This window comes from Varroa destructor, unplaced genomic scaffold (genome assembly GCF_002443255.2).
Source record: "Varroa destructor unplaced genomic scaffold, Vdes_3.0 BEIS01000005.1, whole genome shotgun sequence".
NCBI classification, from domain to species: Eukaryota; Metazoa; Arthropoda; class Arachnida; order Mesostigmata; family Varroidae; genus Varroa; species Varroa destructor.
In genome coordinates, this window is record NW_019211458.1 from 8,733,878 (window position 1) to 8,746,566 (window position 12,689).

The following is a 12,689-nucleotide window of genomic DNA, read 5'->3' on the forward strand; positions in this document are numbered from 1 at the left end:
AGGTTAGGAACAAACAGTACGGTCCATCTTGGAGCAGGAGATAAGAATCGAAGTGGACAGTCTTCGGATCCTTTTCGTTTCGTATACGCTATAAACAACGTATTCATCGCAAGTAGCTGCTTCGGATTTAGATTTCGGAGAAAGAGCGAACGTTCTTACAGCGTTTACTGGGAGAGCTCAATCATTATCTGTCTTTAGTGATGAGGGAACGTTTTCTTGGCCGGTACTAATAGTGTTTTGCATGGATAAGACCTTCGGTGCTTGCAGGTAACGCATTTCTCGCGTACGCGTCGCTTTTTCTCACAACGTTTGTATTCTGAACACGAACCGCAACGTTAACCACTGTTCCTTGGAATATAAAAGATTGAAGTTACGGTAAAAACGTACTGTTAGGCTGTTATCGCAACGCTTACATTTGTAGTATGTCCGTATGTAACGTGTCCTAACAAGTGGCGTCAGGAAGGCGTGAATACTGGCATTCCCATAAGAAGTCGCTCGGGAAGAGTGTAGAAGCTGCGCGGTTACAGATTAGATACCATACATGCAGTATGGTAAAAACGTATATATATACACAATACTATACATACAACATACAATGTAGCTTTTATTACAGCATTTTTTTACCGGCTACAGTTTTATGTTCAAGCTAGCTATTCCGTAACACTTCCTGGTCGTAAACAACCATACCGCGTTAGTGCACCATAAACATGTGCTCCGTGCGGCCGTACTCTTCGCAGTGTACCAATGGTACCATGTATTCCTTGCAACTCATGTACGGTTTAATGCTGCTTGCTCTGCGTACGCCACATTTTACTTTCTGTTGTTGGCCACGCCTTCTTCTGAAGATATTAGTTCTTCACGATCGGGATCTTCCTTCCGTCCCTTACTTCGGCGAGACGTAAACCACGATTTCACGGTGTTAGTAGTTGTCTCCTTTGGTGATCTACCCGCAAACTGGTCTTCCTCATCCAATTTTTCGAACGGTTGATTTGATCTCGACTTGGGTTTTGAAGACCTCGACATTCTCAAGGTTTGTTGGCTTGACTGACTCCGCAAGACTGGTCGACGCAGGCTTCGTTGTTACTATTCAGTTGTGAACAATTGGCCTGTTAGTCCGCAGCTGGCGATACGTCAGGACTTCTGGACCATATCCGCATCCGGGTAAGCAGTTGTTCAATATTTACGTACTTGACCGTAATAATGTATCATATAGACCCAACTATCCTTAATGCGATTTTTTTTCCTTTTCTTTTTATTTTGCTTGGTCTATCGATAAGCAAGTCAGAATTTTTTTTACCGCCTTTTCCACAGACGTGTTGGAAGCGATTTTCGATAGTCGTCTACTTTCTAGGACAAAGCAGTTCGAGAGAAACGGGAAAGAGGAAATACGGGTCATTTGAAAAAGGTCGCAAGGATGACTACCAATTGCTCCGCAGAGCTTCGTTTACTGGTTGTGAAATGTTAAAAACAAGTCCAACCACTTAGATGCAAACCCTATCGTGTGTATACTACGGATGGCAATAGACTTCACACTTACGTGCTATAGGGATGCAATGAGTGCTTACAGGTTCGAATGCTGAAACAAAAGGACAGTCATTTCTTCAGGTTAATATTTATCTGCAAACATAATTTTTTTGGATCAAGGTAATTCTTCCCAGGTGTGCCGTTTTCAATTTCATGATTTGTCAGGTCATGTCTATGGAAGCATTTTTTGGCACGTACATACAAATGCCGATCCATTTAATACCAGAGATATAGCTTCGATTTGACCGACGATAATAGCTTTCAGAAGTAACAAATGTAATGAGTTAATATTAATGCGGTTTTGAAAAGTTTCTTAAAGCAATGAAAAAGTTTTCGTTGCTGAGTTTCTAACAACAACAATTTATTATTAATAATAATAATAATAATAATAAATAAAATATCTATAATTAACAAGTTATTTGTTTTTCAATATTCGGTTTTCTTCGTTTAGCTAGAAAGTTTGAAGATGTACGATTAGTACTCCCTCTGGTTAGTGATAGTTGACTTTCACGATATACTGGATCCATGTGTAGGATTTTTATGCAAAACAGTGAAGCGCTCTATTAAACTTTGCTACCGCTTCCGTTACCTCACGGGACAGCGTTATCGTCATATGTCGAAGCTGTGTATGAAAGAAGGGAGCTCGACTTCGTTGCGAAGATGATCGTTTTCTGTGATAGGGACGTGTAAACAGAAATTTACGAAAGGATCCTACTTTACAAGCTTCGTGGAAATTTATTAAATTCACAGAGTAGACAATATGGTTGTGGCATATGTACCCCAAACATAAATGTTGTAGAAGGTAGCTGACGGAAGTAGTTGTATTTATTATTATAATAAAGTTGTGTTTTGTGGATTGACACGAACAGAGCATGTTTATTGGACTTTGAAACGTTCTTAATCCATTAAATATCTACCAGTGAAATTTATAGACTTGACATTTATGTGCGTTTCTTGGGGTGCTTCCTCGATCCGCGCCCGAGTTTTTATACAGCAGGATACTAGCTAGCTAGCTAGCTAGCGGTTACAGTTACAGAGGGACTTTCTGGCTACGAGAAGTGATTTGATGGAAGAAATGCTCGATAGCGATATTTTCCTAGAATAACCGACATTTTGGATCACATAGAGACAACATAGTTGGTTTGGCGCTTCTGATCAAAGCTCCTTATCTCGGCAACTACTTACATAGTAACGTTCGTTTAGACGTTAAATTAAAAGTAGGCAGAATGTTGAAGGAAGCAAATTTATTACATAGTATAGTAGTCAAGGTTTCCTTCAGGCGAGAAAGGTGATAGTTAGCCCTCGCCATTGCGAGGAGCTTATTTTAAGGTTCACTTCGGGGGTGGCGTGGCGCTGAAGGAATTTAGCTAGAACCTAGTGGCTCAGCGGTACACTGTACCGCCGAACAAGGTTTTGCGAATTGAGATGTAATCACGATTATCGGTAACCCTACAGTGTGAAAAAGCATTGCCAGCCGTCGTGTGTTGAAACTGTTAACAAAAAAATAATGAAAATATTTTTCTGGCTAGATTCTTCGTATTTTAACACGAGCAGGTTTACACTTTGTTACATCATTATTCCTGTGATCTAGACTAGGAATCGATGTTATTGTGTATAAACAAAAATCATCTATTTTCAGCGGGTCGCGTAATTAGCATCACTCGATGCTAGAGTGAGCATTCGAGATATTTAGGTTACACATTTTAGCGGTGGGTCTAGGTTATTTGGGGGGTGCAGGGCTAACCATGTGTTACAGTCGTGTTTAGACACACGCGCACACATTTTACGGCATCGATGACACTTATTCTAGAAATCACTAGTTCGATTTTACCCCTGTTACGCACATATTCTAGACGACTCGTATAAGATACCTTAATACTTTCCGCTTATGAGAATGACCCCTTTAGTTAGTAGCAATAACTTCTTCGAAGGTACGTTTAAAAAACTCAAAGCTGATGAGATATCACTACGGTATGCTGATTTTGATGCTACCGATACAAATCAAATTATTAGTAAAATTCTTGACCTATCTGAAACAAAAGATATTTAAATATTTGGCTCAGTATAGTTAAGGAAAGAGCTTTATGAACTTTTCAGGCCGAGTCAGTAATGTAAAAAGTACTTTCTTTAGCGTATTCCTCACGCAATATCAGTGTTTTTATCTAAAAAAAAAAAAAAAAAAAAAAACTAAATTGGTGGCGCGATTTCGGATTGTAATAATAAAACATAATTTGATTAATGAAAAAGTGCTGAAATTTTTCAAAGATAGGCAGTTTACGCATATTGCTAGGAATGGCGTCATTTCAATGTGTCTAAAACAAACACTACTATTAATTTTATAGTAAATTATTGAAATATTAAATCCTGCGAACTGTGTATTCTCGAAGGATGTTCTTACTATGGGTTGTCTCGTGCTGTACTTCCGATGGCCTGATCTTGCTTATACGAAGTGAAAGGTTTTAACTTTATGTCGGCGAGAAAATAGTCTATCTGAATTTCAGTTAATTATCGGAGGACTCTCCCTTTAACATCCAGATGCCTATGGCCAATCTTACAGATCTTCGAATTGTTTTTACGTATTTGAAGGAACCCATGTACCAGTCAATGCCAACTCATTTACGTACGATAGAGAAGTGTTCAATGCGGGAACAAATATAACCTACGTGGTCGTTAGGGTGTTCGGCTTTTTGAACATAAGGACAGACGTGGAAGAGAGGATTTTTATGATGCTCTCGAAAAAATTCGTTGAATGAAAAAGAACGCCAAGGGATACAAGAGGAAATCCAAACGCTGGAATTGTCATGGTCGGCGGGCATTCTTATGATGTGTCCGGTGGCGAAGAATCTATTTTATATGGCCATATTAAACTCTGGAACAACAATTACAGGATCTGTCCCGTTTAAGCAAAACAGAGCAGAAATGACCCAGAAATTCAAAAGTGCAGTTGCATGAACGAAACTTGCGACGATGGGGAAAAAACCTTCTCCAATGCATTAAGTTAATCGATCTTTAAATCCGAACGCTTTGCTACCGGTCTCATTGCATGGCAGACAATAATCGGGACAGATTGATTCTCGCGCATTCTTTTGCAACCAATTTTCAACTTCTTCATTCCATAAGAGCTTTTCATAACTACAACATCTGAAGATACCCTGTTTATGGAGATGATGAAAGCCCAGAATAAAGTTCCCGTAGTAAACTCTGCGATCTTCGAACGCTATTTGCGATAATCACAAGGGCAACTTTCCGCATTATGTATGTATATATATACATATATACTGCGCAAGTGTTGCACAGAATACGAACGAAACTTGACTCTTTGAATTTGAAAAAGGTTCATAATTTATTACTTACGCTGGCTGTAAGTAACAGCGTGCGTACCAGTCCAACGGCATTATACTGAATGACTCAGTCCACTGGGGCATATTCTGCAACCCGTCGTGAAGTTGTGGGGCTGTGTGAAGGACAGGATTGAAAGTATTCCATGACCTATTCATGATCGGTGAAATTTTGATTAGAAAAAAGGATGCGGTCCGATGATTCAGAATAACGTAAACCACATTAGTTACGCAAACGGGCTCTGGGAGGGCATTTCTCTCATGACATTGGTCTCCATGTGTCTTGCAGATTTGATCCCTTCGGCTAGGTTTATGTTCACTTCAGTTTTCTATCATAGTATTTAAAAAAAAACGCTAACTTTTGGTCCACTTAACTGCGACGATGATTACCGTGGTCGTTGGAATCGTTTAATTTATCTATATTAAGGCCAGGTAGGTTGAAATACGGCTCAAACAGGTTTCTATATCGCAGCTGAGAACTCCGGCGACAAGCTGTTTATAGAGAGAGAGAGAGAGAGAGAGAGAGATACGTCGGGTATAAGAGCTGTGGTCTGGTCGACAGAGCTATTAAGACTGGGTCCGGAAGAAGCAACGATAAACAAACGCATAGGTGATATATTCAAGAGTTCAGATAGCTAAATGCTGACCATCAATTGCGTTTCGGACATGCCACTCTTATGATATCTCACAATATGCTGACAGTGTAGTATTGAGAGTTATTGGGACAAAATGTTTATTCTTTATACGTTTTGTACTGTATCTATATGTGCAGTAAAGAATGGATATAACTATATATATATATATATTATGCTTGATTTGTTCTATAGATGAACGGGCAATATCGGGTGGCAATGTTGTCTACGCAGTACCATGAAGCATTTTATATTAATTAAGTATGGATTCGGGCTTAAAAAGATGCTTATTGGGTGGGGAGCGTTTTTCATTGGTCTTATGCTTATCATTTGCATTGTCGAATGTTTTTTATTCCTCAATGGGAATGTTGTCAATAAAAATAACACGGTGGAATAACTGCCATTTTGTTTATACACGAAATTTAACTACGTAATGCGCTTAATATTGTATTGTGTAGAAACTGTAGCGGCTACTGGGCCGTAGAAAGCGACGCTTACGTACGACAAACATTGTCAGGTTGTTGGTTATCACTGACGTAGAATCTTCTTATATCGCCTATCGGATGACGTTTTAGAAACGAAAAGGGCATCATCATCTCTGCACTACCCTCGTAAATTATTGGCTGCGCCGAAAAAAGCAATCCATAAATCGCGATCTCCGATATCATCACAATAGTATCATTTTTAACACAAGATGATATCTACAAGATAGAAAAAAGGAGTTTCAGTGTGGATGCGAAAAGCTGCGTAGCGCAAAAGAGTTGAAGATAAGAAGAGTAGACAAAAAAAAATCCTATTATAAGAGGCGTCTAACGTAGCTACGTATTAATTACTACTTAATTTAATAATAATAATGTATGTAATTAGTTACCGTTGATTAACTTCGAACTTACAGAAAGAAAGAAAGAAAGCAAGCTATAAACATACACTTACGTATATGCACTTAGTCGTAGCATTCGTGCGGTGATGCTGTTGTAAAATAGCTTAATAATGGCTTGCCATCTACGAATTGTACCCCAGCAGCACGCGCGTTAATTTACTAACGTTGTACACACGGCATCGATGATAGCTGAAGAACAAAGATGTAATCACACGCAAGTCTTCGGTAGTCACCGCATTGTTATGCACACAAATTTACGTTCTATAGTCTGCAGTGACATACCTCTCCGCATAGGTATCATGATCTGTTGGCCGAACGATACTAAAGCCTTGACATAGCGTATATGAGAGCTACGTAACGATCCATTGGACAGAGCCATATTAAACTCTTTTCTGTTTAACACAAACATGTGTTGTAAACACAAACATCTTTTATGCTAATAAACATTACTTTGTTAAGCGCTCGGTCGCACCCGGCGCGTTTTGGACGATTTTCAGGATAGTTTGTCTTTATTTGTTTGGCAGGCGTTCTGGTAAACTCGTTGTGAAACTAAGAATGTTGCCTAAGAAGAACCAAAAGACTTCGGCTTGGCCTGCCACTTGGCGCTCTGTGTCCGTCTGTATTTACAGAAATCTACAGACTTTCGGTGGCAGAACGATGAACTGTTTAACTTCTCATGGTGAAGATAAACTATATTATTCGACGTTGCCAAATTACTTCGTAGAGTAAATACTCAGAGGTTCAAGTATTACACGTATTTTTGAAACATTCATAATACTTCCGAAATTTCCCAAAAAAAAAAAAAAAAAAAAAAAAAAAGGAAAAAAAAAACAAGACGTTCTGTTTCTAACAGAAGGAGGATACCGTATCTGAAATTCATATATTGATCTGAACAACTTGAAGCTATTACAACATCTCTGCTTACAGAGAAATTAATCGTTCAGGATGTCGACGAAAGCCAAAAACTCATGTAATGATCTATGCATTATGGACCGTTTCGAGTCGCGTAGCGAGCGAACTTAAGCGCGAGACAAGCAAGAGAGGGCTGGCAATTGGATGATCAGTAATAGCAGCGTAGTGTCGTTTTGCTTCTTAGTACTGCGACATTGGCTGTACAGCGTATTTCGTAAGGCAGTGAGATATACTTCGCAGATACGGCGTACTCTCTCGCTGATATTATGGTACGTAATTTTTGAACGTCGTAGCGAAAAGGATGTGATACCGGCAGACACAAGCAGCAGCGGCAGAGGACAAAATTAGCCATTAAACGCGCGTCTACTGTCTTATTTATGTCTGTGATAATGATGATACAGTTGCATAGAATTGATTGTTGCATTATTTTGATATATCTTTATTGTATCGGTCGTCGTGGTCATTACCACCGTGGCGTCCTGTCGAATCGTCCAATTGCAGAAATATTGATAACATAGGGGAATCACCAGACTTCTACTCAGTGCTACACGAAGAGTGAAGAATTCTGGCTCATGGTAACAACAACGCGCCGGACACTTGGAGAAAATACTGGCAGAAAGATTTTCTCTTGTGTTTGTGCCGACATCATGCTAGTGATGACGATGTCTGAGGTGCTGATACGCTTCTGGGCTTGTTATCTGTAACCGGCATCACTGAAAACTGGACGTCAGAGGACAGTACAAAGATACAAAAAGAAACAGAAGTTACACGTGCGCAGTGCTCTTATCAATAACGAGGTAGCAAATCGGCGTATTTTTTAATTAGAAAAAAGTCACCTAAAAGTTGAATGTTCTCAGATAAAGCAGAATTAGCCAAAGACTGAATCGAGTGATATCAAAGGTAAAAAACAAAGCAAAATGTAACAAGAATATTATATTTCGAGTAAAACAAATAAGAAGACGATAGGTGGAAGGGTACTTTCAGGGTGAAGTGTGCATATAGCATAATGCCATGAACGAAACTATAGTTTAACAATGACTTTTTCTTTTTTTTTTTTTTTTATATGACAGCATGCTGGCCGATACGAAAGCGTCTGGCGGTAACGTCTGCCACGAAAGCGCGAAGTGTACTTTTTCCATCATTTGCTTCCTCTGTTTTAAGTACCTAAAACCTTATTACTAGAAGAAGGAAATAGAAAACTAAGAGTAAAAGGTCAGAATTACCTCGAAAAGAAATTCCCGTTGAGAAGAAGAGATCCGATTGAAACAAGTTTCTCAAACTTCGGTACCATATGAAATAGGTAGACGATGATAAAAGAAAGTTTTTCTTATATAAAAGGATAATGAGCTAAGCTCGAGTATTTTGTGGCATATTTTGATCCAGAACCAATTTAGCATGCCTATTCTAACGTTAGCGGGCCTTGTGTCGTTTAATAATAAAGTAATATATTTTAATATCTGTCTCTGGTATTCTGCTGTTCTAGTTGTAACAACGAAATCTGGTAAAGAGTTTTGCAGGTGCGATATATATATATATGTCTATCGCGATGGAGTGACGCTCTGTGTTGTTGGATGGCCACAGGAAAGTCGTATTAGCTTTCAAAAAAATCTACTTTATATATATATATATATACGAAAGTATAATGTATGTAAAATTTCAAAAGTTAGCTTTCAGTTAAGCCCGTTTCTTTCATCTATGGTAATGGCCTCTTCGGAAGGTTACTATCGTCTAATGGCATAACGGAACTTTTGCTCATTGAACTTTCGGGTCTACACAAAAGCGTCGATAATAATCTGTTATCAAAAACTTTCACAATTCCTGTCTTACGCGTTGGATCAGCGCAAAATTTAAAGCGTTGAATACACACTTACGTAATCGGACGTTTTATCTACGAGAACTTGTCGTTTCTTTCCCGATAGCTTTAAGGCATCGTTTGAATTACGCAAACGTCAGAATTTATTTCTGTGGACGCTCGAATTTTAAACACTTAAATTTTGTCGAAGGCAGATACTAAAGGTTTTTGTGTTTCGAACCGTAGCTTCTACCAGTTATTGCTATCACTGTAGTTGAAATTGACCTGCCAGGACGCCTTTTGAGGGACGATTCTAACGTAAACCCACCAACAATTAACAATTGGCCCTTGACGCTAACTGTCGCAGCAGAAATGGTACTTGAGTGATAACTTCTACGTTGCCGTAGGTGAAAGGCAATGTAAGCACAAGTTTGCATAATCGCGACTAACACTCCTCTGATACGAATCGATATTTACAGATTTGTTTTTCAGTCCCATTTTAAATTGTGTATCTTCTTAGTCGACTGGCGCATAAGTAATAAAGTAAAATTCTATAGTATAAAGTTGGCTACTGGCCACTGCTATCGGCAGTTATTACGTAACAAATATACGTACTGATTCTGATTTTTCTGGGTGGTATTTAATGAAACTTTCTTTTTTTAATGATCTGCTCTTTATAATCCTGACTTCTATCCTGGTTCATTTCTATTACTGCTGGGAATGAATCATGGGAAGTAAACGAGAACTGTTTTTATAGGTGAACAGTATAGCCGGCTAGCGTTCATTTCCCTGCGCCATCTGTGCCAAAGGTCTCCAAATGGCTGATTTTCCTTACCTTTGAATTATATTGGGAACAGTTAATAGAATATACGTAATAACTTAATAATTGAATCCTCGCCTCGTTGTCCTTTGCAGTTCAGAAAATGCACTAATGAAGACGTAGCTGAATGGAAGAAAAACAACTTAAACATAAATACAGCTATAGACATCTATTAGATTTCATAGTTACCGAATGTTACCGTAACGAAAAATATGCAACAAATACAGAATGAATTAATGGCGGGATAACGGAAAGCAGATATAGAAAAACAAACCTAAAAATGGAAAAATAGCCGTATTTTAAAATCGCCTATGGAAATCGTGGTTTTGTCAAACGTATCGTACGTAGTTATCTAAAGGAACATCGTGCACTTCTGAAGTGAACTTGGTTGATAATTAGCTTACAGGTAGACCGCTAAATGATCTAGTACCAGGGTGGACGACAGAGCTATGTTGTTCGTGTTTATGTTCACGAATGCCCCTAAACAATGTCATTCCTGATTGTTGGTTCAGGACTTCTCACGCTTGACTCAATAAACCTTAGGCTGTCAACGGCTGATGCCATTGGTTCTGCTGTCGCCTCAAAAACTCAGCTCGGCAATGGCAACGCTACTGTTTCGTGCTACCCTAGGTAACATTCGGCGTTCAAGAAGCTGCACCATGAACTCGATCAGTTCATTGCGCCATATTTGTGTGACTATCCGTTACGATAAAAACGGTCAATATTCGAAGCTGTTATTTCCTCGTAGTCAAAAGATCAGTCCTACTGCTACTTTCTAAAATAACTGATTAAACATTTATCTGTTATCTGGCTGTAAGAGCAATCCGCGACTGTTGACGCCAACCCCTTTGTCCTGTGAACCTAATTCAAAACCTTGAATTCCGTCTCAAACCATATAGTGGGTTCCGGGAACACGTAACAAAAATTAATTGTAAACAAAGGTCAGACGCCCAAAAATTACTTACACTGTACTTTGTCAAGCGACCTTGGGTAATCCGCTTACCGCGTACAATTAAGATTTTGCTAAGCAATCGGCTAGATACAACTGTTGCCTGGCTCTAAAAGTCAACTTGTCGTTCATCTAGGACGAAGTCCGGTTTTACATTTTCCGAATGCGCACAAGCCGTATTTTGCCATAGGACATAGTATAGGCTACAACAGTGTTGTCGTTATTATTATTATTACCTAGGAACGGGTGAACAAACAGATATAATTTGCGACTAGTACTACGTATAAGACACTTGTTTTTCTATAGGGACGCCCATCTATTTCACAGAGACTGTCCTGCTGACCAAGTTTCTTAAGGCAAGTATAATTTTTACCACTATTCGCACACAACTAATCATTCAAAGTCTTCTAATTTCAAAGTGTAGTATAGTTATGAGACGCCATTGCACGCAGGAAGGGTTACAAAACCATGACAGAAAAACACTGTTTTCCAGAATGAAGAAACAATATAGAATACGTAAAATCAGATCGTCGAAGTAAACATCATATTTATACAGTAGACAGATTAATTTTAAGAAATATAAGCTGTTAAGAGATTTGTTTAAAACATCGTTGAAAACTAGTTCTTCAAGCTCTCAGCTTGATGTTACGCGTAGCGAAGTCCGCAGTTTGATATATTTATTGTGGGACACCTTAGGTAGGTTCGTAGTTGTGATCCGTTTGAGTATAGCTACAAAGTATGGATTGGAATACGATAAAATCTAGAATAGTCAATTATGGAAACATAAAACGCAGGCGGATCTAGGAGATGTGAGAGTGTCCTGTATACAAGGCCATCGATGGCCCCGACTACACAGTGAAGCTGCAGAAGACGACCGACTAGAATACATTCACTGATCAGAGTTATTGCACAAAGACGAGAAACACCACACGATAGGCATTACCATAGATGGCCACTGCCCGAGCCTTCGCAGGCTACTGATCATGTAACAATACAAAAAAAAATTCAGTCACTAACTAACTATCGTGTAAAGTAAATAGCTGACGTGGACAAATCTCGGAGATGTATTATCAGCATTCTGCTGAACGTAGATTAGACATCACCGTCGTTAGATGACATAGTGATGACATAGCATCATATAGGGAACCTCGAATGGTTCATTGAGTTAGGAGGTTCTAATTTATATTCGAGCTTTGATTGAAAGTAGCGCGCAGGTCTTTGCTCGTGGGAAATAGCAGTGTATCACAATCTATGTACTTCAAGGATTCAACAATTAATTTATAAATTTACTCGACGCAAATCTAATTAATGTTATAGATCCGTAGTGCAGTCAAATCACCCCTGCTCGAGATATATCATTGAACTCCAACTATAGCCTGATTCAATGAGTTATTTATTACTTTGGCGATAAAAGTGCACAAATGAACGAGTGTATGGTGATGAATGAAAATCGCTGAACGACCTTTGCAGCGTATCGTTGCGCCGCCTCGGCGACTTCTGCAAAGTATACGTGCCTAGAAAGCGAAACCGTCTCTACCGCTCCCGACCAACAGTATGATTTTCAGTTTTCCGTGATCAATCAGGATATCTGGTAAGAGTGTAATCACAAATCAACCTGCCTACTAGAGACCGCAGTTGACTTTCCTAAGACCATTCCTCAACAATAAACAGCTTGTATCACTCAGAAAACTATTATTGTCGAGTCCTTAAGCAACTGTCGCATCCGGACGAACATGGCTACCGATTATGGTGAAGTTTTATGATAGTTTAAGGCAAAGTATCGGGAGTCAGGTAAAGGCTGACACCCTTGAACAGCTTCGAAGACCCCGTCTCGTCGATTCA